This window comes from Lissotriton helveticus, chromosome 8 (genome assembly GCF_964261635.1).
Source record: "Lissotriton helveticus chromosome 8, aLisHel1.1, whole genome shotgun sequence".
Classification (NCBI taxonomy): Eukaryota; Metazoa; Chordata; class Amphibia; order Caudata; family Salamandridae; genus Lissotriton; species Lissotriton helveticus.
Genome location: NC_136069.1, coordinates 1,453,436,277 through 1,453,441,622, shown reverse-complemented (window position 1 = coordinate 1,453,441,622; position 5,346 = coordinate 1,453,436,277). Strand labels below are relative to the sequence as shown.

The window sequence follows — 5,346 nt, the reverse complement described above, 5'->3', positions numbered from 1 at the left end:
CAACCCCATTGCATAATCATACCGAGTTGATATAAAGTTGGTCAAGACAGAGAGACCGTAGGCCCAAAAGAAACATAGGTATAAGGCACAATGCATCTCTTTTTACCTGACAATGAAGCTAACTTAGGGTTGTGAACTCAGCCTCTTTTATTAGAAACAGAATCTACTAATTTGATGACAGAACCAATGAATCTCAAGATAAGATCTCTTGAGATGCATAGCCTCAAAGAGAGGAAAACTAACCCTGTGTGTAGATGAGTAAAAACAAAAACAATAAGCCAAAACACACTACCACACCCATGACCAGCAACCGAGTATGTGAAAGATATTCGAAAAAACATTTACCTAATTGTGGGAGAATCAAAAAGCCACGTCCTGGCAAGTTGATGGAGCGTAATCAACACTTTCTCCTTCTCAAAAGGTCCTATAGCAAAAAGCGTCAGGTTATATGACACTAATGGTTTCAGACATCGCTATTAGATCACCTTCAATATTACCAAAGCCTGTACCCAAATCAGAACAGACATTACACACCCAGACTACCATAGGGATGAAGCCTGTACCTTCTTAGTCTTGTATAATCTCTCAGGTGGTCCGTCATATCGGATTCCATGTGCGTGTATCACAAAATTCCAAACAAGTAAGAAGGTTAAAACAGAACTCGAACATCAGCGAGTTCTAAAAATAAACATAAATAAAGAAATGAAAGCAGGAAAGAAAAAAAAACAGCTTAATAAAACTGCATATTTTTCTTTACGAATCACCAAGAGAAGAAGTCAAAGCAACTAGTCTCTTGTGAAAAACAACCATTGCACAAGGCATTATTGTATTATCCCAACTGACACTAGTATCCCTGCACTTTTATACGTGCACTTTTCCACAGGGCCAACTTCGAAAATTACTAAAAATCGTGCCCTTATTGAATTTCGGTAAAACATTAGTATAAAACAACCTACTCGAGTCGGAGGAGGGGTACTAGTATATGTGAAGCTCCTCTATTTCACAGCCCCATTTGATAGCTAGAGTTTACAACGCTATAGTGTTCAAACAATGAATGAGAGAAATGCTCCACCATTTTAAAAGTCACGAGACTCAAGTTATAAGTGACCTGACGAAAACGATGTAAAAAGCCTTCATTCAGCGTTTAATGTTAAGCAAGAGAGAAGAACTCTCAGTTTTTCGGGTTTACGGCAGCCCATGAGTTGTGAAAGAATATAGAACCATTATTAGCTCTCCAATTTAACGTAACTCCAATATCACAGGCCATCAGGAATACACATTAATAAAACATCAGCACTAAACTCCCTGACGCTTACCAGGATTCAGTGTAGGTTTTGCTCCGAGCGGCCATCCGGGATGTGATAATCTCTTCAAGCAACGAAATACGCTCGGAAGTCCAATTGTCGTTATCGTTTATTTAAACAGACACCAACCAATGAATAGTGTGGAACATTTCCGAACTTGAAAAAGAGGTGTCCGCATCTACCGTCACCACTAATCCTGAACAATCAATCACTTTCCATCTCTTATGTTTGGATAGTTATCTTTCAGCATTGCTTCACTTCATAGGTCTGTTACTAGCCTGTACAGCCTACATTGGCCAAGAGAAACCTGTCATTCATACTGGATACGATCAGCGTAACAGATGTCAATACTAATTTGTTCGTATAGAATCATGTGATAGAAGTACATAATCACATGAAAAAAACAAACACAGGCACAACCAAGGAAGAAAGACCTTGCGTAGCCTCGCTAGTTTTAACCATTTTTTCTCAACAACTCACGTGACAAAACTTTATTGTACCCCGAATGGTACTCCAAATTTGAACAGCGCCACATTATCAGGCAAAGAGAGGGAATGCATTTTCCAAACACCACACCTTTTCTTTCGGTCCCAGTATTCCTAATTCACTACCCCACTCAATTCTCAGCCGATATTTCTTACACAAAAAAAGTTGCTATGGCCATTCAGACCCATTACATAAATATTCTTGCAATCAGCAATGTATTTACATTTCTAGCAAAATTAGATTAAATGCTAACGAATGTCATAATTCAAAATGCATATTTAAAACATTGGTACATTAACATTCTTCTTTTAATATGTCTTTAAGGGCTGCATCCTCTTGGGAATTATTGATCCCCATCAGACAATCTACATGAGATGTCATGTTCCAGCCTTATTTACATAAAATTAATTATTTCATAAAAAAACAGGTTGCATTTTCTTAGGAGTTGCTGAACACATACAGACATTCTAGATGCAAAGTCCAGCTATTGCACTATTTATATCGATTCATTGACTACGGGTAGTGTGGAAATTACTCCGCATAGGAGAAACAACAAGAATTGTATTTAACCTATTTCCTCCATTGTTCTTTTAAAAAAACTTTGTTTAATGTTACATGACTGACCAAACTGTCAAATTGATGACATGTTCCTCGTTAATATGCCATACAATAGTATAGCAGGTTACCACTACATGAAGGAAGAGTTACACAGTTTGAACCTTGATGCGACAATTAACCTCATGTTAGTATTAGGAAATCTTCACTTATTATGTAGTCATATGCATTAGGGTACGGTACATAGGACCCCAAGCCTGGGGACCTAAAGTTGGTGAAGGGTGGCACATATATATGTTAACAGATACTGATGATAAAGAAGTTGACAGGATGGGTCAGATTACAAAAAGTATTGTTGTTCAGAATCACTATTGAGACCCAGGCATTTCTCTTTGCCTGATAATGTGGCGCTGTTCGAATTTGGAGTACCATTCGGGGTACAATAAAGTTTTGTCACGTGAGTTGTTGAGAAAAAATGGTTAAACCTAGCGAGGCTACGCAAGGTCTTTCTTCCTTGGTTGTGCCAGTGTTTGTTTTTTCATGTGATTACGTACTTCTATTACGTGGTTCTATACGAACAAATTAGTATTGACGTCTGTTACGCTGATCGTATCCAGAATGAATGACAGGTTTCTATTGGCCAATGTAGGCTGTACAGGCTAGTAACAGACCTATGAAGTGAAGCAATGCTGAAAGAGAACTATCCAAACATAAGAGATGGAAAGTGAATGATTGTTCAGGATTAGTGGTGACGGTAGATGCGGACACCTCTTTTTCAAGTTCGGAAATGTTCCACACTATTCATTGGTTGGTGTCTGTTTAAATAACACTCTTGCTTAACATTAAACGCTGAATGAAGGCTTTTTACTTTGTTTTCGCCAGGTCACTTATAACTTGAGGCTCATGACTTTTATAATGGTGGAGCATTTCTCTCTTTCATTGTTTGAACGCTATAGCATTGTAAACTCTAGCTATCAAATGGGGCTATGAAATAGAGGAGCGTCACATATACTAGTACCCCTCCTCCGACTCGAGTAGGTTGTTTTATACTAATGTTTTACCGAAATTCAATAAGGGCACGTTTTATAGTAATTTTCGAAGTTGGCCCTGTGGGAAAGTGCACGTATAAAAGTGCAGGGATACTAGTGTCAGTTGGGATAATACAATAATGCCTTGTGCAAGGGTTGTTTTTCACAAGAGACTAGTTGCTTTGACTTCTTCTCTTGGTGATTCGTAAAGAAAAATATGCAGTTTTATTTAGCTGTTTTTTTTTTCTTTCCTGCTTTCATTTCTTTATTTATGTTTGTTTTTAGAACTCGCTGATGTTAGAGTTCTGTTTTCTCCTTCTTACTTGTTTGGAATTTTGTGATACACGCACATGGGATCCGATACGACGGACCACCTGAGAGATTATACAAGACTAAGAAGGTACAGGCTTCATCCCTATGGTAGTCTGGGTGTGTAATGTCTGTTCTGATTTGGGTACAGGCTTTGGTAATATTGAAAGTGATCTAATAGCGATGTCTGAAACCATTAGTGTCATATAACCTGACGCTTTTTGCTATAGGACCTTTTGAGAAGGAGAAAGTGTTGATTACGCTCCATCAACTTGCCAGGACGTGGCTTTTTGATTCTCCCACAATTAGGTAAATGTTTTTTCGAATATCTTTCACATACTTGATTGCTTGTCACGGGTGTGGTAGTGTGTTTTGGCTTATTGTTTTTGTTTTTACTCATCTACACACAGGGTTAGTTTTCCTCTCTTTGAGGCTATGCATCTCAAGAGATCTTATCTTGAGATTCATTGGTTCTGTCATCAAATTAGTAGATTCTGTTTCTAATAAAAGAGGCTGAGCTCACAGCCCTAAGTTAGCTTCATTGTCAGGTAAAAAGAGATGCATTGTGCCTTTTACCTATGTTTCTTTTGGGCCTACGGTCTCTCTGTCTTGACCAACTTTATATCAACCCTGTGTGATTATGCAATGGGGTTGTTTGTTTTTTCTTAGTTTCACCCTTTGTTGCATTATACTTGTCCTTTTAATGTGATGGTTAGGGTGAATTCAATATTCTATCATTTGCACTTTGGTGTACGGTTGTTTTTGGTCTTGTGGATTTGAATTACAAATGATGTATTGTTTTTGACAGCCCTGATGAAGGCCGCTGGGGTGAAACGCGTTGGCTGCATGAACAAAGAATAAAAGAAGATTTTTTTCAAGAAGTCAAGTTTCTCACATTAATCTGTGTCTTGTTGTTGTGCATATTGCATGCCATTTCTTCGTGCCTCTTTGTGCAATTTTTGTGTATATTCTTAAGTAAATAGTATTGTCACCTGTAAGTTACAGCACAAGCCCTGTTTGAAGCTTAAAAGAAAAATATTTATAGGGGTTAACAGGCGATTGAGCCTCTTTGCTCAAAAAGATTGTGTATTGACACCAATTTAATGATCAGACTCACTTTCTGTGCTGAAAAAAATAATGTTATCATTATGTACCTTTGCCCGCCGTTCCGTGCAACCCCCCCCCACCCCCCCCCTCCCCCCTCCCCCCCCCCCTTTAAAGCCACCCTCTCAGTCTACAGCTGCTGGAGGTATCCCATTAACTCACTTCGGGCAGATTAACGCAGGTTTCATTTTTCATTGTGCTGCATGTGTGTCCTGTCACACACATTCCCTTTAAAGGAGATAAACTATGTGTTTTTGGATAATCGCGTGTGCTTCTCTTTTAGCAACACTGCTTAGTTCTTCAGTGTGCTGTGTGGTGTAAACATGAAATTCACACTGATGCCTGGGGCATAGTGTGAGCTCCATGAGCGGCCGAGGTACTCACTGAGAAGAATCCAGCCACATGCTACCCTCTCTCTCCAGCTCTTGCAAAAACACTGTGCAGAAATTCTGAGGCAGAGGACTTAGGCAAGATTAGTATCACTCACGCTTAACTTACAAAAATACTGAGTTTCCTATTTTTCTGCTTTTTTATTTTTTGTTTTGTTGTCATTTTCCCTT

The 5,346-nt window shown here is 38.7% G+C and overlaps 1 long non-coding RNA gene across 1 annotated transcript; it reads left to right on the top strand.

Moving 5' to 3' along the window:
* Window positions 1-3,042: 3,042 nt before the first annotated feature.
* LOC144772002 (uncharacterized) lies at window positions 3,043-4,787 on the top strand. The gene is made up of 4 exons (XR_013599589.1): window positions 3,043-3,152; window positions 3,659-3,773; window positions 3,913-3,991; window positions 4,491-4,787. It is a non-coding gene; the product is annotated as an uncharacterized LOC144772002 (long non-coding RNA).
* Window positions 4,788-5,346: the final 559 nt, after the last annotated feature.